Source organism: Podarcis melisellensis, assembly GCF_964234715.1.
Source record: "Podarcis melisellensis genome assembly, chromosome: 8".
NCBI lineage: Eukaryota > Metazoa > Chordata > Lepidosauria > Squamata > Lacertidae > Podarcis > Podarcis melisellensis.
In genome coordinates, this window is record NC_138540.1 from 38,378,424 (window position 1) to 38,402,075 (window position 23,652).

Here is a 23,652-nt window from a genome sequence, read left to right on the forward strand (position 1 = left end):
TCCCCCATGGTCCTTGCTTGGCTATGTCAGCCAGGCATCATCATCTCCGGTCTCAAGCAGGGAAGGCCAATCTGCCCCCAACTGCATAGCAATGAGTGGTGTTGCCCTTGGGGAAGGGCCATAGATCAGTGGTAGAGCATCTGCTTTACATGCAGAAGGTCCCTGACAGCAGTGTGGACTATGCTGAGCTAGATGGTCTGATGGTCTGACTCAGTTAAGGCAGCTTCCTGTGTTCCTGTGTTCCATTCAGCTGGCATTGTGTTTGGCTGGACTGGAACAAAATGTGTTATTATTTTATTTAAGCAGCCTTGTGGCATTAGTCAGATTTCAGAGAAACACAATAATGGCTCTATATATATATATAAGTGTATTCCTCTGATCATGAATGTTGGTAAGCTTGGATGATAACTGAATAAAGGCTATTTCCTCCTTGTTTGAACTCAGATGAGAATTGGCAAGGCTGTCATGCGCTTGGGCCTGTTCGAAGAGCCAGGAGCAAGACTAGGACGTGACTCGCTCCATTTTTCATTTCCGGGTGCACATCATTCTGGCTCGGAGCCAGACTGTGAACAGCAGTCTCAAAATGTACATAGATATCCAGAAAGAAGGGGGGGGATTCATATCCTGTTTGATGAAAGCTTTACTGACATGAATAAAATATGGACTTAGCCCCAGCTGGCTCCTGAATCACCGGCTGAATTCAAAACCAGCTAAAACTAGAAGGTGGAGGGTGAGTTCACACAATCAGAAGTGGATGGGCATGCCTGTGCAATTGCTTCAGAGGTAAGCAATGGCATTGGATGCCACCAGTGAGCATCATGCTAGCTTGCTCTGCATCTAAGATCGACAACGTCTTAATTTTAAACTGTTCCAGTGTCCATGCTAAAAGAATTAAAACATCCATGCTAAGACTGTTAACAAAACTCCTTTGCAGGCTTATGTATAGATTTCCATTTGGATCTATGTAAACTCATTTTTCCCTGTCTCCAATTTTCTAACTTCAGTGAACTGTCGATGACAGACAAGTCGAAAAATGGATGCCTTGAACTTGGAAAATATTTCCTTTTAAATTATTGCCTGCCTTTCTCTTCTTCTTGCTATCAAGAATTTAAGATCCCTCTTTGAAGGACTCTTAAATTAATAAAGCATTCCAGAATATGGTTAACTACTTCATGTACTACAGGAATTCCTCCAAACCTGGAGGTGATAAAAGTATTCCCCCCGCCCCTGCGAGCTGTTATATTATCACAGTTTGAGTATGCAAACTCGACCATAATTTATACTTGGGAACATGTGCCGTGTCATTTCCAGAGAGAGGGGAACAACAATTTACAATTAAACCTTTCCTAAATGACATCATGTTTTTGCTAGGACTTCAGAGTGCATTTCATACATCCTTATTCTTTCTCTTTTCATTCTCTTTACTTAAGTAATGTAGATCAAAGATTTCCACACTGGCTGTAACTAATATTGTTTCCTGGCCTAAACAGATAATTGCCCTTCTGGATGTATAAAAGACATCTCGCAGAGCAAAGCTGAAATATCATTAATAAGGTGGATTGATTTACTCACAAATTCCTCCAGAAGTGTGATTAATAAGCCATCCCCTGGTGTTAGATATAATCTTCAGATCTCTCTTCACGGCATGACCATATTTCTGCAACAACTGCACTATTCAATCATTAATCATTATGCTCAGTGAACAGTTTATCTTTGCTAATGTGCAGGCGACACCAAACAACAACTTTTTTGTTACGTGTAATGAAGGAGACATTTGAAAGAGGGGAAAGTGTAAAGACCACTGATCCCCATGTCTAGGGGTGGGGGGTGAGGACAGGAACTAGGCTTCTGCATTACAAACCTGTACCTCAGGTAGGGAACTTCAGCCTACAAGCTAAATGTGGAACTCCAGGCCTTTCTAGTTCTCCCTCAAAACTCTCCCCAGGCCACACACCCTCCTTAGCCACACTCCCTCCCTAGCCTGATTATGTGCTTCCTTATTTCTATGTACAGTCTAGCAATGGCTAATTGTTTCTAAGTTTCCATCTGCCCATATAAATCAGCCTGTGCGAAACTTTTTGTGATATGCACATGCAGTGCTATTTTTCTGAAAAAAGAGGTGCTGGAACTCACCATGACCGCCTCCCATGAACAGCTCTTACAATGGCAATTGTGCCCACCTGAGAGGTGTTGGAACTGAGTCCCAGCAAGTTCCAGCTGGAAGAAAAAAGCCCTGTAGAAGCTTTTGTGTGGGTGGAATATAGCCGTACAGGGGTCAGCAAACTTTCTCAGCAGTGGGCCGGTCCACTGTCCCTCAAACCTTGTGGGGGGCCAGGACTATATTTTTTTTGGGGGGGGGGGGAATCAACAAATTCCTATGCCTCACAAATAACCGAGAGATGCATTTTAAATAAAAGCACACATTCTACTAATGTAACAACACGCTGATTCCATGACCGTCCACGGGCCAGATTTAGAAAGTGGTTGGTCTGGATCCAGCTCCCGGGCCTTAGTTTGCCTACCCATGGTACATGGTACCCATGGCTCTGCCCACTTTTGTCTCTAGCCCCACCCATCATTGATATCCTTGGGAGGTTGCACTTCAAGGAATGTGGTCCCCCTGCTTGAAAAGGTGCCCCACCCCTCCGTAGAACAGTCCCCCCCCCCCGCCGTTGTCCCACAACCATTAACCCAAGGGGGAAAGAGACAGGCAACAATTAAACACGTGCAATGCCTAATGAATTACTTTCCACCTTCACAGTACCAGTCCTTGGCATGAATCAATGGCCCCCACACTGAAATCCACAGGGCTTCCACCAGCTTCCCACAACAGTGCCAAGACCCTGTCGGTGAAGCAGAGAGCCTTACTCAGGGTTCATATTCATAAACCACACTGTCACTACAACTGATGCAGTATCAGCAACGATAATTATCACTGTGCTTTCGGCTTCCACAGAGCAGACGTTTGTCTGATCCAAATGGAGGCCTGCCAACTTGGCTTCTGCTACACTTACTGAAATTAGACAGCCTCTCCCCCCCCACCCCCCGCTTCTTCCCAGCTTGGATTGCACTGTCACCCACTCATGTTAAACTGTGAAGGAATTAGTGTGGTTTAAAGTGACATTTCTGATGTTGTCTCCTGAAATTCGAGTTCTGAATTATGAACTATGGGAGGCCCTGCTTCTGTAGCTGCCGGGAGGAATGTAAAACGGAGATGGACTCTTGACTTTCGTCTGGCAATTGTTGGTGGAAGAATGTGGCAGCCTAAGAGGGGGAGAAAATAGAGGACACTTTCTTGTGAGCAAACCAAAAGAAGCCAAGTTTGATTTCATGGGGGGGGGGGGCGGATTGTGCAATGCCATATATGAATACATGAAACTGCCTTATGCTAAGGCCACATTCACACTATTATCTTTCTAGATAGATAGATATAGATAGATAGATTAGATAGATAGATAGATGATAGATAGATAGATAGATAGATGATAGATAGATGATAGATAGATAGATAGATAGATAGAGATAGATATAGATAGATAGATGATAGATAGATAGATAGATAGATGATAGATAGATAGATAGATAGATAGATAGATAGATAGATAGATAGATAGATAGATAGATGATACATATAGATAGACAGATAAAAGTTTTTTTTAACATATTTTCAACAGTAATTAAACATACTTTTACATCTTATTCAAATTTTTGACTTCCATCAATCCTGTCTGAAAATATTCCAATCTAATCTCTCAGTATGCATTTCTTATCTTCCCTATTACATTTCAAACTCATAACCAATATCTCTATCTTTTTCTACTTTGTAACACTTCGTATATCTCTCCTTACAAAACTTCTTGTAGTCCTACTAGCGTAATTTGTTGATTACAGTTGCTCTTCAAATAATTCATATACTTCTTCCAATCTTCTTTATATCTCTGGTCCCGCAGGTTTCGAATCCTTCCTGTCATTTTGTCCAATTCTGCATAGTCCATTAATTTCGTCTGCCATTCTTCTTTCGTCGGAATTTCTTCTTGTTTCCATTTCTGGGCTAACAATACTCTTGACGCAGTTGTTGCATATAAAAACAATTTAACATCTTGCCTATTAATGTCCTGACCTATAATACCAAGTAAAAATGCTTCTGGTTTTTTAAAAAATGTATATTTCAACAACTTTTTCATATCATTATATATCATTTCCCAGAAGTTCTTTACTTTTTTACATTCCCATCACATATGATGAAATGTTCCTTCTTTTTCTTTACCTTTCCAACATTTATTATTTGTCTTATACATTTTAGCTAATTTCACTGGTGTAATATACCATCTATACATCATTTTCAGCATATTCTCTTTCTAAGCATTACAGGCTGTAAATTTTATCCTTTCATTCCACAACCTTTCCCATTCTTCAAGCTGTATATTATATCCAAAGTCTTTTGCCCAACACATTCACACTATTATCATTACTACATCATTTGTTAGATTTATATACCACTCTCCATCATAAGATCTCAGGGCTGTTCACATTAAAGCAGCAACATGCAACTCTCAGCAGTCTTGACAGTTGTTAATTGTTGTTGTTGTTGTTTATTTATATCCCACCCATCTGGCTTGGCTGCTCCCAACAGAATACAAAAAGCACAATAAAACATCAAACATTAAAACCTTCCCTAAACAGAGCTGCCTTCAGATGTCTTCAAAAGTTGTTTATTTCCTTGACATCTGATAGGAGGGTGTTCCACAGGGCGGGCGCCACTACCAAGAAGGCCCTCTGCCTGGTTCCCAGTAACTTCACTTCTCGCAGTTAGGGAACCGCCAAAAGACCCTCAGCACTGGACCTCGGTTTCCAGGTTGAGCGATGGGGGTGGAAATGCTCCTTCAGTTATACTGGGCCGAGGCCAGTTTCCAGGATTGTTTGGTGGGAGCTATGACCATTTAATCATGGTTTCCACCAAGTAATTCTGGTAACTACAGTTTGTCAAGAGGGCTGAGAGCAAGTGTCCCTATTTTCCAGGGGCATCCCTGATTTAAAGAAGCCATCCCAGTTTCTGATTTGATCCCAGAATGTCCCTCCTTTCCTCAGGACATCCCTATTTTTATTGGATAAATGTTGGAGGGTATGGAGTTATTCGACCACCAAGCCAACTGAAGGCAATCCTGTATAGGGTTTTTTTTATGTTTTATGATGGGAAGGGGGGGAGCTGCCCAGAGTGGCTGGGGCAGCCCAGTAAGATATATGGGATATAAATAGTAAAATTATAATTGTGTAATGGGACGTCCCTATTTTCATCGGAGAAATGTTGTGACAGTTGTTAGGAGACCCCAATTCCCCCCCACAGCTACAATTCCTAGAGTGGTCTAACCATCAATCCCAGGGAACTTTAGGAGCTGTGGTTCTGCGAGGGGGGCGGGGTCTCCTAACAACTCTGACCTTCCTTAAGAAACAACAGCTCCCAGAATTCTTTGGGGGGGAGCCATGACTGTTTAAAGTGGTATCACAATGCAGTGTGTGATAAATGTGGCCTACAGTTGAATTCAGATGGCATTTTATTCCCCCTTCCTGATGTTTCCTTACCCGTTGTTTTCCACATTTTATGTGCTCTTTCATGTGAAGAGAAAACCACTACTGGAATTATAGGAGAATTTAGCGGAAGTTTACTGCTCATTTCCACATGGTTTCAAAAAGAAAATCTGTTTGCAACTCGGTTGATGTAAATAAAAAATAAAAAATGGAAGGAATTTTGTATTGTAATTCCATGTGATGGAATTTGGGGTGGTGTCCTGGCATACAGTTGTTTCCTGCTGTTTGACATTTAGCATGACATGGCAGTACACCAATCAAAGAAGCTACAGGCCCATAATGCAATAGGTACTGCAATATAAAATGAATTTTAGAAAATTGGGCAGAAGCGCTAAGATTGCAACTGGGAAAACTAGTGCAATAAAACCCACATCTGAGTGCAAATTCTGTCAAATCATTGGTCCCTCTAGCTCAGCATTCTCCACACTGTCTGGCAGAGGTATTCCAGAGTTTTAGTCAGGCTATTTCCCAGCCATTTCTTTCCCAGCTATTTCCCAGTAGTGATGTATGGAAGTGAGAGCTGGACCATAAAGAAGGCTGATCGCCGAAGAATTGATGCTTTTGAATTATGGTGCTGGAGGAGACTCTTGAGAGTCCCATGGACTGCAAGAAGATCAAACCTCTCCATTCTGAAGGCTCTGAGTGCTCACTGGAAGGACAGATAGTGAAGCTAAGGCTCCAATACTTTGGCTACCTCGTGAGAAGAGAAGACTCCCTGGAAAAGACCCTGATGTTGGGAAAGATGGAGGGCACAGGGAGAAGGGGACGACGGACGATGAGATGGTTGGATAGTGTTCTTGAAGCTACCAGCATGAGTTTGACCAAACTGCGGGAGGCAGTGGAAGACAGAAGTGCCTGGCGTTCTCTGGTCCATGGGGTCACGAAGAGTCGGGCACGACTAAACGACTAAACAACAACAACAACATTTCCCAGCCTTACCTGGAGATGCTGGGATTGAACCTGGGACTTTCTGCATGCAAAGCAGATGCTCTGCCACTGAGTTGCAGATTTGGGAAGTCTTTCTTCCCACCCCTCTCTCCCACATACACTCAAATCTTGCATTATAAAACGCTCTTTCTTTATTTATTTTACTTTTTTGGGAGCAGAAAAGAGATCAATTGCCTAATTGTATTGTTTTCTGGCTAGCACTTATTCCCTGCCTGCCCCTCTAACTTCAGGGCAGAGCTGCCAGGAATGAGAATTTGATCTGTTCATCTTTGTGCCATTATTTTATTTCTCCACTGCGGAAAAATCTATTGGCCAGAAAGTCCTGTCACGTTTCAGATCTAGCTACATGTGACAAGCTGACCACAATGACCTGGTGAGCTCAGGAACATTTTGTCATTATCATTTTAACATCAGAGGAGCACTCTGTGTTCTACTCAGCCTGGCCTCATATTCAGTACTTTGCTCACAATTGCACCACCTATTTGTTCTCCATCTACAGACATTCCTGGAGTGAGATAGCCTGGCCATGACAATCTATGCTTGGCAACCTCATGTTTGCGTGACAGCACATTTGGACTACTTGAAGGAGAGGTGTAGGGGATGGTTGAAGATGCACTCCCACCTGCCCATAAGCTTTAAGCTCCCAATTCTTCCTTTGAAGCCCAACCCTTATCTGCCCTACACCTGATGTCATGTGGGATATCAAGTGTATGAGAGAAGTATGAATGGCTTCCTGAAAATGGCATTGCAGACCAGATGGGGAGGGTTGGAAGGCCGTGTCTGGTTTGCAGACCAGATGCTAACCATCCTTGGGCCCCACCCTCCCATGCATGCACAAAAATAGAGAACTATAGAGCCCAATATTCTTTGTGGAGTATAAATCGATGCTACAGATACATCTTAAACATATCACATGATGTAGCCAATCTGAGCAATTTCTAGCTCAGGGGCACACATTGTCAGCGAGGGTCCTAGTAACACACACACACACCCCCGGTCTAAACTAGAATGAGTATTCAGCCCAGACAGAGTTGGTAACTGTCCGCACAAAAGGAGCAATTGTATATGTTTACAGCCTGACAAATGCACTCTTAAAAAAAGCAGTGCCTATTAAGCTTTTCAAACTAGGTCAATGTGCAAAAGCAACTGTACCAGGAGTATGATTAAGATGCAACAGCATAATGATCACATATGGCATTGTCTTGTCTCCTCCATTCCCATGAGTCATTGTGCAGCAGTATGATTATTTTAGCTGCTTTAGGAAGCTTTGTCCCCACTGCCGCAAGAAAGCAGGCAAATATTTCCTTGCTTCCATTGGAGTTAACACGGGTCCTCCTTTGTCAGGATTCAGTTCAAACATGCATCATTCTTTATTCATGCTCAGCATTCTTCTACGAGGAAGGAGGACTGTATCAAAAGATGCAACTCATTAACTCCAAAGCTCATCATCTGTATTAGGCAAAGGATGGCTGTGATGCAATGGTTACCAGAAAGGATGGTGCAATTCTAGGCTGCATCAGTAGAAACATACTAGCTACCGGTAGATCTCAAAATGAAATGGCACCACTCTGCTCTGCTCTGCTCTGCTCTGGGCAAACTTCACCTCTAGTACTGAGTCCTATCCTGGGCAATGCAATTTCTCAAGCAATTGCACCATCAGCTTTCTTTTTTTAAAAAAAGAAGACAGACAGACAGAAAGCACATTTCATGTAAATAAATAACCACAGCTTTGATTACTGTTCTCTTCAATAGGCTGTAGTTTCAGACAACTCGGTTGCCATAACTCCTTGTCCTATATATGGCACAGTTCCGAGAGGGAAGAATGTTATTATTCCTGGAGCCGCTGTGCAGTTGTCATCTAATATTCATATGCAAAACTCTTGCTTCCTTTAAAAAAATAATGTTTGTGTTGTATGATTTATTTGATGTGTGGTTTAGAGTTTTGTCTTTTCTCAAACAAAATAAAGTGTCTTTCACCAAGAGAGACAATCTGCTCCCTTCCCTTATGCCTGGCAGAAAATGTCAACACTGTTTCTGTCACTCTTGGATTCAGCAAACAGTGAAGGATGAAGGGGGTATAAGGCGCTTTTTTTGTTTTCTTTCATTCAGAGAGGAACAGAGAGCTCCAAAGAGTCCTTCCTTCACTTCAAGAACTGTGGTCTGCTGTAGCATCCACTGTGGTGTGCTGGAGTCATGGAGCCATCCTCTCATGCTGGCGTTGCTGCAGCTGATCTGGATGGAACTGGAGAGTGCGGTAGAGAAGGGCAGACCCTCCAAGTGTCCCTATTTTCCAGGGACAGTCCCAGGTTCACAGCAGCCAACCTGGTTTTTAATTTGATCCCAGAATGTCCCACTTTTCCTTCGGATATCTCTATTTTCATCAGAGAAATGTTGGTGGGTATAGAGTTATACAACCCCTGAGCCAACTACACAACCTTTAGAAGACAACTGAAGACAGCCCTGTATAGGGAAGGGTTTTTTTTAAAAAAAAAATGTTTAATGGTTTATTATGTTTTTATATAATGGTATGTTGGAAGCCACCCAGAGTAGCTGAGGCAACCTAGTCAGATGGGTGGGGTATTATTATTATTATTGAATAGGATGTCCCTATGTTAGAGGATATGGAAGTGACAGTGTCAGGGCTGTGTGGGTTCACTGGCAGGAATGTCTGATTGGCTCTACCAGAATGCCAAGTCGGCCCCGACCTCAAAGCCCCCCCCCACTCCTCCCCAGCATCATGCAGTTAAAATACAGCAATGCCAGAAGTGGTTCTGCCCCACCACACAAGGCCGCTACTGAACAAAAAACTTTGGACAAGTTTTTCCCTCCAGTTTTCCCTCCCCACAATTGCCAGCTTCTCTCCAGAAATTATCATGTGGGCACAAACAAATATTTGTGTTAAGGTACGTGGAGATGGCACATACCAGCTAGGGATGGATAGACAACACAATTTCTGGTCTGTGTCAGTTTTGCACATGCTTATATATATACGCAGGTCTATTCCATTGTGTTTCCACACTAATCTGCAATTATATGCATCCATATGACTTCATATGTCCCAGGGGGAACACATACAGATTTATAGCCCAAATACTCACCCTGAAACAATGTTTAGGATAACACCCACAGTGTAGGTCAGGGTATCTCGAAAACTGTTGCATCAGATATGAGGCAATGACATGGCCATGCGCATAGGTCACATGATACCCTAAAACAAACTTCTTCTTTTTTTTAAAAAGGGTATGTAAAAATCATTTCAAATGATATAAAATTTATATCAAGGGGGGGAATGATATCTGTTAAGTTGTGGGTGAACATGTCAGACGACACAGCGATTCTTCCAAAGCAGCTCTTTATTTGTAAGCTGGAACAGAACTGAACTGAGGAGCTCAGTCAGCCTGCTTATATAGAGCTCCACTAGAATGCAACAGTAACCATTTTCTGTAACTAGCCAATCACTGAACGTCACTTTCAATCCTTCATTTGCATACAAACTATCCAATCACTGAATGTCACTTTCGATCCTTCATTTGCATAACTACCTACAGTATCCCCCTGCTGGCCCAGGGTGAGAACTTCAGTACATAAAAATATCGAAAGGTGTAAACTCAAAAAAGGGGAAGTGCATAATGTGAACAGGAGAAGGGGTGCATGCCACTTTGTGTGTGTGTCACAAAGACTAGTCTATTCTTCTCGCTATCTTTACCACCTCATTTCCATATGGAAAACTCTTTGTGTAAAATAACCTCCACAGGAAAGTCTCTAATGTCATCATGTTAGGAAATAAAGTAGGGGGAGCAAAACTGTTTATTAAACCATTATTTCTCCTGCTATAGTAATTTGTGGATCGAGGGCCCGACCCCCAATATGTGAAATAAACACACAAGGACACACGATATAAGGTTAATGGGCAAAAAAGGCCACAACTTTATTGATTACAGCAGTGAAAAGGTATTGGCTTAGGCATTGGATGACTATAGGAGGTGGGTTTATTCAACAGTAGGTGGAGCCTGTTGATGCTAATTCAACTATAGGCTCACCCCCTGATGTCACTGAGGGTCGTGCCATGGCCTCCCGCCAAGCAGGCATCGGACGGAATACACGACCGCCAGATTCCTTTAACGGAATAACCCACGGTAGATAGCATAGGCGATGGCCACACCTAGCCCTTGACACACATGAATCCAATGCCTAACCGCCACCCGAGCCACAAAGGGGCTCGCCGCCAATACCCTCACAGCTGCAACCAATCCCTAATGCTACTAATGACGCTGTCCAACCAGATGTCACTCCCAATGTCTGTTAGATGAACTCCGTCATTCCGGTACATGGCTTTGTTGCCGATCAGGATACGGTCATGATAAATGACTCGGCCATTCATAAAGCGCACTCGACAGGCTACCTCCCGGTTCAAGAGTTTCCTGGTTTTTTCAATGGTCATACAGCTCTGCGCACCGCGCCAGACAATTCTTTTCAAAAAGGAGGACCAGAACACCATTGTTCCGGGGCACAAGGCCGCGATCGCCTCCAAGTCTCTTTTTATGCTCCAAAACAAGTCCATGCTTCTCCTATTGACCAGGTCATTCTCTCCCAAGTGAATGATAAGGATGTCAGGAGGGCCAAACATGGCAACTCTGTCAATCAGCAATGGCATAAGCTCTTCCCACCGCATGCCGCGTCGTGAAAACCAGGAAACTCGTATCCCAGGAGGCAAACCAAGATGATGGGTAAGGCCGCAGCTGACCGCTCGAACGCGGGCCCAATGGACTATACTGTGGCCGCAAATCCACACACTGCCCCTGGAAACAGCTGAGAACGAGAGGAAAGGAGAAAATGGCTAAGTAGATTCAGACTCGCTGTGGGACGACGACGACTGAGGAGGAGGTGGAGCTGGCCCCACAGCATTAAGCTGCTAAACACGCCCCCTGTAGACACCTGGCTGGCTGCCTCCGGTGGGCGTGGGCACCAGCCAGGTGAGGAGGGGCGGGGGCTATGGCCCCTGGCCAGGAGGTGGAGCTTGGGCTCCCGCCCACAACCACTCCCATCTCTTCCAGGGAGGAGAGTCTTTAACAAATCTTCATAGGCTGTTGTTGTTTAGAAGAAACAGGTCCCTGCAAGACAATAATGTGAATTATTTTATGTATTTATTTCATAAAAAGGATATACTCTATGATTGTAAAAAGAAAACCCCAAAGCAGTTTACAGAACTAGTAAATCATTAGGAAAATCATTAGGGGGGGGAATGCAAAGTTAAAAACAACTATTTAAAACCTTAAGAAGATTAGTTCAAGTCGATGAGGAGCTAAAAAGCATTTTAAAACACATGTGAACATTGTACATATCTGAGTGGGGATTTCCAAAACATAAATGCTGCCATACTAAAAGACTGATTTCTTACACATGTGGAATGACTATTATGTGGCACCTCTATCAGTGCCAGATCTGCAGATTGAAGTGTCTGAGTTAACATACATGGGGTATGGTGATATTGCAGGTAAACTGATCCCAAGCTGTTGAGGGCTTTATATACTACTAGTAACTCCTTGAACCTCTCACAGTGAAGGTTGGTCAACAACAGTAAGTGGGCCAACCTCAGTCTGCACTGTCAACAAATAAACATTTGGATCCCACCTCAGGCAAATCTCTTTGCGGTTGCATTTGGTGAAGTCTACACAATGGGGCAGGACATATTTGCTCCACTATATTTGACAGAAAGAGAAATATTTATTTTCCCTAGTCCTAATGAAACCAGAGAGCTGCAAGATGGTTTGGGGGTTTTAAAAAGAGAAACCAACATGAATTTTGGTCTTGGTTTTATGTCCTGGTACACAACTATAATTTGCTGACCACAACATGTGTTTGTCTCTGGTCAGACCATCGTCTCTCTTACTCGCCCAGACTGTGAATTCCTTCCTTAATTAGATTTTTTGCTATATTTTTATGAACACTTATTTTTAATATGCATTTATGCCAGGAAACATGGAGAGTTGCTGATACTTAATTTAGAGCCTCCATTCTGTGACATCTCAGCCTTGAAAAGAAACATATTTGGGCTTTTTAATTTGACTTACTCTGTTGCTGCTCATGTTTCGCAGATGAGCTCCAAGACTCCAAAGTGATGTTGATGTTGACAATGCAAAACACCATAGTTGGAAAAAGAGACATCCTATTATTTTTGTTTGCTGCTATAGAACATTGGCAAGTGCATACCCAGAGGGATGGGGAGGAGGAGGGAATTTATGATAAAGCAATGCTGTCAATGGAATTGAATCTATTTATAAGCCACTTCCCAATAGAGGTTCTTAGGTTCTTAGAATGATTTGTTTAAAAAATCCTCTGTTTGCAGCCAGATTGTTGGTGGGTCAATTCATCTCCTCGTTAGCCATTTTGGATATAGTGTGAATGAGCTATGCATCAATCAATTGCATAGCACTAATGTGGTGATGCTATCATGAGACATGGTGAGGCAGTGGAGATGAAGCCATGTGGCCTGCAGGCTCAATGCACTGGTTAGTTCTCCTACACAAATAAACAGGAATCATGCAAGAGCAAGTACTGATTGGTGGGACTGGATGTGCCAACAACCTCCTGCTCAGATGCAGTGGAGTCTGGTCCATTCGGGCAAATGAGACACTGCCTCACCAACCTCAGTCTAGATGCCTCCTAGCCTACCTGCCTTCATACTTAAAACCAAGTTAAAGGGTGATCCTGGCTATCAACTTCCTCCTACTTAGGCCACATTCACACCATACTTTTATAAAGCTTTGATACCACTCTAAAGAGTCACAATTTCCCTCCCCCCCCCAAAAAAAAGAATTATGGGAGCCATAGTTTGCTAAGAATGCTGAGAGTTCTTAGAAGACCCCTATTCGCTCCACACTGCAACAATTGACAGAGTTCCCTGTGAATATGGATTGATAGTTCAACCACTTGCAGTTCTGTGAGAGGAATAGTGGTCTCCTAATTACTCTCAGCACCCTTAGCAAACAACACCTCCCATAATTCTTTGCGGGAAGCCATGACTGCTTAGTGGCACTAGCGGAGGAGGAGGAGTGTGGTGGGAGTGCACCGCCCCCGGCAGCGTGATCCCGGTGGGGTGCCACCACGGCTACCCCCCACCCGTGCAGGGTGCCATGCCCCCAGAGGTGGCATGCCACACCCCCAGGATGTGTGCCATGCCCCCGGGACACACGCCAGCCCTGCCCCGCCTGCTCTCCGCCCCCCAGTGCTGGAGCATGAAGCTCCGCCACTGCTTAGTGGTATCATACTGCTTTAAATATATGGTGTGATTGAGGCGTTATTTGCAGCTTTGCCCTTGTGGAGCTCAGAACGGAGGAGGGTAGGGACAAAACTGGATTAGCTCTGCCAATCATCAGCTCTGGCTCCACCTTTTTTTTACCTCTGTGCCTTCTGTCCTATCAGTCTCAGCCACCATAGCTTAGATGGTTTTGTAAGGTCACCCAACGTACTCATGGGGAGGGGAGGTTTCTAAATGGCTACTGGTCACAACAGCTATATGCAACCTCCAGGTTCAGATACCTCTGGTTCCAAACTTAATTCGTTCCAGAGGTCTGTTCATAACCTGAAACCATTCTTAACCTGAGGTACCACTTTAGCTAATGGGGCCTCCCACTGCCACCGTGTGATTTCTGTTCTCATCCTGAGGTAAAGTTCTTAACCCAAGGTACTACTTCTGGGTTAGCGGAGTCTGTAACCTGAAGTGTTTGTAACCTGAGGTGTTTGTAACCCAAGCTACCACTGTACCCTTAAAGCACACAACTTCCTTCAAAGAACCCTAAAAACATTTGTTTACACATCATAGAGCTACAATTTCCAGTACAGTGGTACCTCGGGTTAAGTACTTAATTCGTTCCGGATTAACCTGAAACTGTTCTTAATCGGAAGCACCACTTTAGCTAATGGGGCCTGCTGCAGCTGCCGCTCCGCCGGAGCAAGATTTCTGTTCTCATCCTGAAGCAAAGTTCTTAACCTGAAGCACTATTTCTGAGTTAGCGGAGTCTGTAACTTGAAGCGTATGTAACCCGAGGTACCACTGTACCCTTAAGAAACTACAGTACACAGGATTCTTTGGGGGAAAGCTTGCACTTTAAATAAGCTTTAAATGCATGGCTTATACATAGCCTGTGACTTTAGCCCTTCATTCCACTGCAGGTCTAAAATGGCATCAGACTTTTATGGTGCCATTTTAAATCTGCTGTGGAATGAAAATGGTAACGTCTTAGAATGGACTATACTACTTAAAATAGTAGGTGGGAAATACTTTTTTAAAATGTGCTTTATATTAAACTTTCTTATTGTTATAGGTTTGTTTGCTTTACTTGAAGGGAGCTTGTTTATGTGGCGGAACACTAAAAATGTCCATACTTGGCACTTTCTCTAAATAAATCTTCTCAGGATTCTTTGGAGGAAGTCATAATAGTAAAACTAACATAAATAAAACCAACACATCTGCAGTGTAGCTAGACCCAGAAACAATGGAAATAAGTGAGTTGCAATGAAGAAATAGGTGAATTGTTCAAACTGCTGTTGACAAAGTGCTTTCTCTGTCGCATATAGGCCACCCATTTCTTTAAGAGTGATTGCACCATTTATATTCAATTTCTCTCCATCTAGCTCACTCCTCTGACCTTAAGCCATGGGAATAACCCCATAGGCATCTAACTTTGTTATCTTTACAGGAAACTTTAATTGACATTGAAAGAAAATGTGCTTATCCTGGAGCCCAGCAGATCAATACAAATTTGCAAGCTAGTAAGTTTATTTTGCTCTATCTTCCTTGAAAACCATGCAGCAAATCTCCAACTAAGGCAGGCCATTTTTGCCTCAAAGCTTGGGGTCTCATTGTTCCAAAGGTTTCAGATCATCAAGGGAAAACCATCTCCTAGTCATACTAAAAAAATAAAACAGCAGCAAATTGGTCGGCTTTCAAATAGCCAGATCATTTGTGACCTGAGAAGGCCCAGTCTAAGGAGTTAAATATCTTAACCTGCTTTGTTTGTGGGTCTGACCCCATTCCCACTCTACCTTTAAAGCAGTATTGTACCACTGGCTTTCTCCAATCATGGCTTTCTCCATGTACCAATCATGGCTTTCTCCAAAGAATCCTGGGGACAGAAGCGTGCTAAAGGTGCTGAGAACCTTTATTCCCTTCCCGGAGCTGCAATTCCCAGAATGATTTAGCAACCATTGCCTCTTCACAGGTAACTCTGAGGAAGGGAGTAGAGGGTCTCATAACAATGCCAAGACTACATTTCCCAAGATTCTTTGGAGAAAGCCATGACAAGTAGTATGATCACTAAGTGTATAGTGCAGATGGCACCTGAAGTGCACAAGGGAAAGTAACTACTGGGGAGAATCCTGTGTTGTTAAAACAAGGGTGTGGAACCTCAGGCCCAAGAGCTGCATGTGGCCCTCCAGACCTTTCTGTCTGGCCCTTGTAACTCTCCCAGGTCTCCCCCATCTTTAGCCCTGCTTCACATCCTTAGTGTTTTTACTAGTGTCCTTGAACTGTGGTAATGCCTCCTGCTTGTCTGAATGGACAATGGAGTGTGCGAGTTTATGTAGTAACTAGGCTACTTTACAAGGATAAAATACAGATTGCTTATGGCACTACCCACTACTGTTATGTGGCTCTCAAAAGGTTGTCCAGAAGGGAATGTGGCCCTCTTGAGTGAAAAAAAGCTTTCCTACCCCTGCTTTAAAAGAATCAGAGCCCATTCTTCAGAACACCAAACATTTGCCTATTTCGTTTTTTTTCTATCTTTCTTTTTTTTTTTTTTTGCCTGACACGGGCTTTCATTGAGTGTAAACTACACAGCTAGAGCTTCAGGCTTTGATGTGGCTAGAAAGTCAAATGGGAGCATGTTTGTCTTTCACCTGTCACCACTTACTCTCCCCAGCTACTGGCCAGTAGCCCAGCTAGGTTGTTTTTGGTTTGTTTCTTTGATTTTTACTAATAGGGATTAAAAAATAAAGATGCGGTGCAAATGTGCCTTGCTGTTTGATCCCCTATTGGCATCCTGACTCCTGCTCAGACCTTGACAGCAGAGGCTGTTACTTGAGAGTAAGGGAGAGCTCTTTTCATTTAGGCTCAGCAACAGGTAGGGAGTGACAACAGTCTCAAGCCAGATGGCAGGTGAGGTAAGACTGGCCCAGCGAGAAGAAGTGGTTCAATCTTAAGGAGTCCAAACAGTTTAGAGCTGTGCAGAAGCAACAAAATTGTCCCAGTGGGTTGAGACACTCTCCTATGTCTGTCAAAGACGGGTTACGGGAAGCTTACTCATGAGACACTCATGTCTTGCCAGATTGTCAACAGTGCAGATACTCACTGTACTGTACCGCAGAGCAATGTATGGTGAGTGCACAGCTTTAAGGTAAAGCAATCATGTATTCACAATACTACAGAACTGTAGTTTTTTAAAAAGAAAGTTAAATCCTCTCAGCTAACTTTAGATACTTTTTTAAAAAATCACCCTCTTATTATAGCTATTATAAACAAACACAACCACTAATGAAAGGGTTTGATGTTTTGCATGAGATGGAAATACATTTCCGGCGCAAAGAAAAGACATGTTCCAACTCAAAATAGCAGCATGCCAACCCAAGCCTGTGTTTATTTACATGTTCAAATGCATTTACAGTGAGGTTTCTTTCCCAGCTCACATGCGCACATACTTTAGCGTCAAAGCAAATTGGCAGTGGCCTTGATCATGTTCATTATGAGACTGGATGCTAAGGTCCACTTCTGATGTCCCCAAGAAGCGGTGTTTTTCTGCACAAGTACATGTAGCTCATACTATTATTGACTTCTTCTTTACTATGCAATGTAGCTCATCAATCCTGCAAAGGGGTTAGTGGGGCAAGTGGGATTGGGGAGGTCTAATGAGTTGGAGGCCAGAGAAGGGGTGATGAAGGGGTAGATGGAGTTGGTAAGCAAAGTGAGCAGGGTCACAGCCCCTAGCATTTTTGTGTGTGTCTATGTATGCATGTGTGGGTGGGTGGGTGCGCGCATGCACACACACACACAACATCAGGTAAAGGAACTGTATCTGGCTTGGTCAAAATGTCTTGGTGGGCTTAATTAGACCTGTGAGCCAGTGGTGGATGCCCTGCCCCAAAGTTTATAGGTGTAATAGCTCAACTGAACTAGATCCCAGGGCTCTGGAACATTATAGAAAAAACAGTGTAACTTTAGGAGCCCAGTTCATGGCAAAACAGCTGGTACTCCAATATGGCAGTGTGGGAGAGGATGGTGGTAAAGTGTTGAAGCATAGAGCTGTGTGTGTCGTGTATACACTGCCCTACATGTCCTATATGTTAGCCTTCTGTCTTCAGATGATGTATAGGATGCAGCCTTATTGCCAGTGTTTTGAAGTATGATTAAACTGCCAGGTCAGATGGTTTTGGGGAGGACACCATCTTGTCCTTTACGTCAGGCAGTAATATTCCTTTGACTGGCCCTGCAATAATTCATGGGAGAGCACATGCTTTATGCTCAAAAAGTCCTCACTTCTGTCCCCAGTTAGAAGTAGCAGGTGATGAGAAGGAAGATCATTACCTTGTACCTTGGAGAGCTCTTGGCAGACAGAGTAGACAGTGTTGGGTTGAGTGGACAATATTCTAGCTGCAGCTGCTTATGGTCTTAGGGCTCATGCCTACTAAGGTTAAAACAAAAAAAAAATTCCTTCCAGTAGCACCTTAAAGACCAACTAAGTTAGTTCTTGGTATGAGCTTTCATGTGCATGCACACTTCTTCAGAAGTGTTATCTGAAGAAGTGTGCATGCACACGAAAGCTCACACATAGAACTAACTTAGTTGGTCTTTAAGGTGCTACTGGAAGGAAATTTTTTTGTTTTGACTATGGCAGGCCAACACGGCTACCTATCTGTAACCAGCCTACTAAGGTTGTAAACCTCCGTCTGGACTAGGAATTAGGGAGAGTATTGATTCACTTTGCATTTATAGCCCAGTCTATCAAATTCACACTTTTGGTAATGAGATTGGAACTGAAACACAGCTATCCTTCAAAATTCACACTTATCCAAATATTGCAATGCGGAATTTCAACCAAGCAATGCTTGCAAAAATGTGTCTGTTAGGGGAATGTTTTCATTAAAATGAATACATTAATGAAAACAACATACAAAATTCATTATATCAGGATAAATTGCTAGCCACAATATGGTCATGGCCAGACTGCATACAAAAATGTGTTTATTAGGAGAAATTTGCACTAAAATGTCAAAGAATATGCATGAGTATTTTTATTTTATTTTAGGAAGAAAAATCACAAATTGCTACAGATATGTGAAGGACCGAATTTAAGATTGGGGGGAAAATGAGACAATGGGAGATTTCAAATTGACAGATCCTTCCCTCCCTAGTGTGGAATATTGTGTTCACATATATTACCACATATTGTGGTAAAAATTGCAAGTAATAGAAATGACTAAAGTTGAACTCCTCTCTTATGATTACATTTACTGTATATCCCACTTTTCCTCCAAGGAGCTCAAGGCTCCCTCCTTCCCTCTCTCAACAACCCTGTGAGGTGAGTTAGTCTGAGATGCAGTGAATGGCCCTGCAACTCTATGGCTGAATGAGGATTTGAACTCTGGTCTCCTAGGTCCTAATCCAGCACTCTAACCACTGTAGAACACTGCATCTAGAAGGAGATTTTAAAAATGTATATAGTTGCATTCATTTATATTACTTCTTCTAACCTCCACCTGCAATCTTGTGGTAGAGCCCAGACACAGGCGTCAAGCTTGCAAAAATGCATTAGCCCAGCCTTGCTAGGATTAGCATGGTATCCTTTCAATTACTTCAAGAAAATGTGCCAGTTTTCTGTTGACTATTTTTAGGCCTCCATCTGTGCTAAAGAACAGAGACATTATTAAAATAACTGAGATCTGAAGAGTGAAACAGGCCTGTTATAATTTGTTACATAAACCCCACTCAAAAGTATAGGGTGGTGTCATTGTCCACCCCCTTCTCCGTCATCCTGAAGTTATTTCTTAATTTAAATGCTGCATGTGTGTATCGTAGAGTGGAGCAAGCTTTAGGTGAGGATGGAGATTATTCTAAAAGCTATTTCTTTCAATGCCAAACTAGGATTATTTTGGATTGTAAAAACAAACAAAAAAACCCTAAATCCTGAAAGTATTACACATCTGTGAAATAAATACCTGACATAAACACGGCAGGAGTCATCTCTGCCCAAACCAGATGTTGGAACCTCTTGCGTTTTTAAAACCTTAGCCCATAACTTAGAGAAACATGTGCTTTAAGAGGGGATACAGTCATCACAAGAGCAGCATGCTGTGATGGGCACTCATGTTGATGAGCACCAGAGAGCAGTGAAGTTAAGCATTTGATAGATCCCCAAATCCAGAAAGTGCTCAGTGTTATAAGAACTTCAGAAGAGCCCTGCTGGATCAAGCCAAAGCCCTATCCTACCCCCACAGTGATCAACCAGATGTCTATGGGAATGCTGGAAATGACCTCAGTGCAACAGTACACTTCTCCTCTTGTGAATCCCAGCAACTTGTATTCAGCAATGTTCATGCCTCTGACTGTGGAGACAGAACATAGTCACTGTCACTAGTAGTCCACGGCAGTCTTATCCTCTTTTGAAGTCATACAAATAGGCAGCCATCACTACATCACTCCCCACAATGCAGCCATGCCCCATTACAATGCATTTGATGGTGAGAATGCTCACTCCTGCACACCCTTGTCTCCTTCATGTTAAGGAGGCAGAATGAAGGAGCGTTGTATGAGCTTTGCCCAGAGATTCAAAGCCAGAACCATTCGTTAATTTGCTAAGTTTATAGACCTTAGTGGACTTGATTGTGGAAATGAGCACAACTGGTTTGTTCACTCAGAACATAGGAAGGAGTGTCATAGCAAGTGCAAGAGATTTATTTGGGGAGTCAAAATTGTTAGGATATTTCCGTTCCACCTTAAAAGGGAGCAGGCTGTGTGAGTCAGAGTCTGCGTGTTTCCTGTTTCTCAGGATGTTTTATGTTTGCTATTGCTTTCGTTTTCTCTCTCTGCGCCAGAACATGATAGCAGTCGGTCATGTTTTCTTTGTTCTGACCAACGCTGAATAAACATTCTAAATGATACTCTCCTGAGTGCAACTTTTGCTGTGTGAATTCTGCTGAAAGAGTGTGCACCAGCCCAGGAATGTGGCAATCTATTTCTGAGGCTTGGTGCCGCTAATTGCTGATACTGCGTGACTACGGGACATCAACAGATCGTCCGGAGACGACGTGGAAGGCAGTGATGGCCTTTGTCTCCCTGGCAGTATCCCAACAAAAATATGGCAAAAGATCCATACTAGAGCCATCCTAAGACATACACATCTTGATCTGTCTATTATTTATCATCTACCTACCTACCTACCTACCTATAATATATTCCACTTTCAATGTTCTAATGCTTGCAGAATAACTGAAATAGAGCCAAACAATGATGAAAATGACAAAACTACTCAGCACGCCAAATAAAAATAAGAGAGCTTAGGAAATAAGTTCTGAAGGCACGACCAAATGGAAAGCCTTGCTCCTGGTGCATAAGATATTGTGACAAAGGGACCGAGAACAAGATAACACACCAGGGAAAGGAGTTCCATATTTTGGATGCCACCACAGAAAAGGCCCTCTTTCTAGTAGCTGCTTGCCTGACTTCTGAAGGTGAGAGAAACCAAGGAAAGAGAGCCTTAATTAATCTACTTAGCTGGGGTCAGATGCTTCTGTTGCAACATGCTCTGTGATTTCATAACAGTGTGGTGGTGGTGATGGATACTATCCTACACAATTTTGATAGTGACATTTTGCCCTGGATCCCATGTGCTGTGCTCAGCAAGCATGTGGACTCCTGCTGCTGAATGTCTCCTGCTTCTGTAATGTGTCCAGTTCAGAAAGCAGCGACTTACCGTAAATATTGAGCATCATTAACAACCAGGACTATTCAAGAACAGCTGTTCATGATTGTTTCCTAACGTTGGGCAAAACAACAAAGCTTTAAAGCACAGCACTTGGGGGAATTTATGAGATCCTATTTACCAGCTCGGGCAGAAGTCCAGCAAAGAAGGGGGGCTGATGATTAAAACTGCATTTTCTTTGTTGATCTTTAGTATTTCATACCTGCTTTCCTCATTCAGCTCCAGTTTTTGTGACTATTCCATGCCATGTATATTTAAGCATCATCTGGGGAAAGTAGAGCACCCTTCCTGTTTCAGAAGACCATATGCAAGTGTTCCTCAGGAGCGTTTATTTTTCTACCCAATGCACAGTTCCTATACACTGAATTACTGTTGGTATGCACAATTAAATAAGCCTATAGACTCTAGAAGCAAATGTCAAACTGAGAAGAGACATCTGATGCGAGAGCTTTATATCAGAGCTTCTCCAGTTGGTCTGTTTATTGAGCATTCATCCTGATTTCCTTACGCAAAGCTTGTGTGGTTAGACTATGTCTGGTCCTTATTGAACATTCATTCCAATTTGTTTGTGGGCTGGTTATGTGACAATGAGCTTTCATCCTTAGTTGTTTGTGGGATGCCTATACAGTGGTACCTCGGGTTAAGTACTTAATTAGTTCTGGAGGTCCGTTCTTAACCTGAAACTGTTCTTAACCTGAAGCACCACTTTAGCTAATGGGGCCTCCCGCTGCTGCTGCACCGCCGCCGCACGATTTCTGTTCTCATCTTGAAGCAAAGTTCTTAACCCAAGGTACTATTTCTGGGTTAGCGGAGTCTGTAACCTGAAGCGTATGTAACCTGAAGCATATGTAACCCGAGGTACCACTGTACATCACCCTCTTATGCATTTCAGTGCATTTTTGCATAACTCTCCTAACAGCAAAAACTCTGTTGTAGTTTTTAAAAGCAGATTTATTATGTTAGGTTGACCAAGGGCTTCCACCTTTTCAACGCACACTTTGCATTACCATTTACATTTTTGTACACATTACTTGGCAGGAGAATGACCTGGTAAAATTCAGAGAAGTGCAAGTTTTAAAGTATGACAGTGTTTTTGTTTGTGTTTTGCTTCGTAAACTGAAAGTTAGGTAAGCTTGCTTTTGAATGTGAGCCAAAACTTCTTCCCCATCTCCAGCAGACTCTCATGCTGGATTGGACTTTTGGGTTGAACCACCAGAGCTCCTGCATTTGTAAGTTTATACTTCCAGATGATGGCTTTTCTCCTCAGAAGTTTTGAACTTTTCTGCTGCAAAAATTCACAGGGACCAATTTGCATTCAACTTCAGCTTCATCCATGCAACTGAATGTTTGACTACTGCCTGCTTGTAATGACTCTTCAGTGCTATTAAAGCAAAAGGGGGAATTGGGGCACAAATTTCAGTGGCCATGCCTGCAATTTGTTCCGAGCACCGTACATGCCGTCCAGTTGCCAAAGTCATTTTAAACACAGCAGGAGATGTTTGGGAAATTCATTAACAGCTGAGAAAGCATTCACAAACTAAGGAAGTAGGGCAATGTCAGTATTTCTTATGACTTCCCCCTTTGGTGCTTTCTGACTGGTGCCTGGTAAACTTTAGGAGTAGCAGGAAGAATGATTAGCATAGATTGCAAAGTGATGCTTTCTTGGAGAATGCCCACATGTCTTTTCCCAATGACAGGAACAATCAGTGCTTTATAATGTACTACATAAACCCAGTGCATGTTAGCAAGTAAGGTGCTTTTGCAAAGAACAACACCCTTGAAATGTTTATTATTGTTCCCCCTTTATTCCCCTTCACTCCCCCCCATCTCCCGGCCTCGTGTACGAGTGATGTTCTGTGAGGTTGGGTTGACTTTTCATCTGGTCTGCATGCTGCCAGGATGGATGAGAAAGATTCAAGTGATGTCAGATCTGAAAACCCAGAAACCTGTAGACAGGTTCTGTGTGAGCATTGATGCCTCTGGCAACTGGTTCCAAGGCAGAGCATATGTTGAGCGCCTGAGGTTTTAATAAGCTGTGTCTATGTCTGAACAGCACGTAAAGAGCATGGAAGATGACAGGCTGACCCAGTCATTTTCATTAATTGGAATCAAGCTATTTTTTCTTTTTTTACATCTGGACGGGATG

General features: G+C 42.9%; 1 long non-coding RNA gene across 2 annotated transcripts in view; it reads right to left on the minus strand.

Moving 5' to 3' along the window:
- The window catches only part of LOC309377155, a 180,295-nt gene that overhangs the window by 35,306 nt on the left and 121,337 nt on the right, over positions 1–23,652 (minus strand). The gene's annotated exons all lie outside the window — the stretch shown is intronic.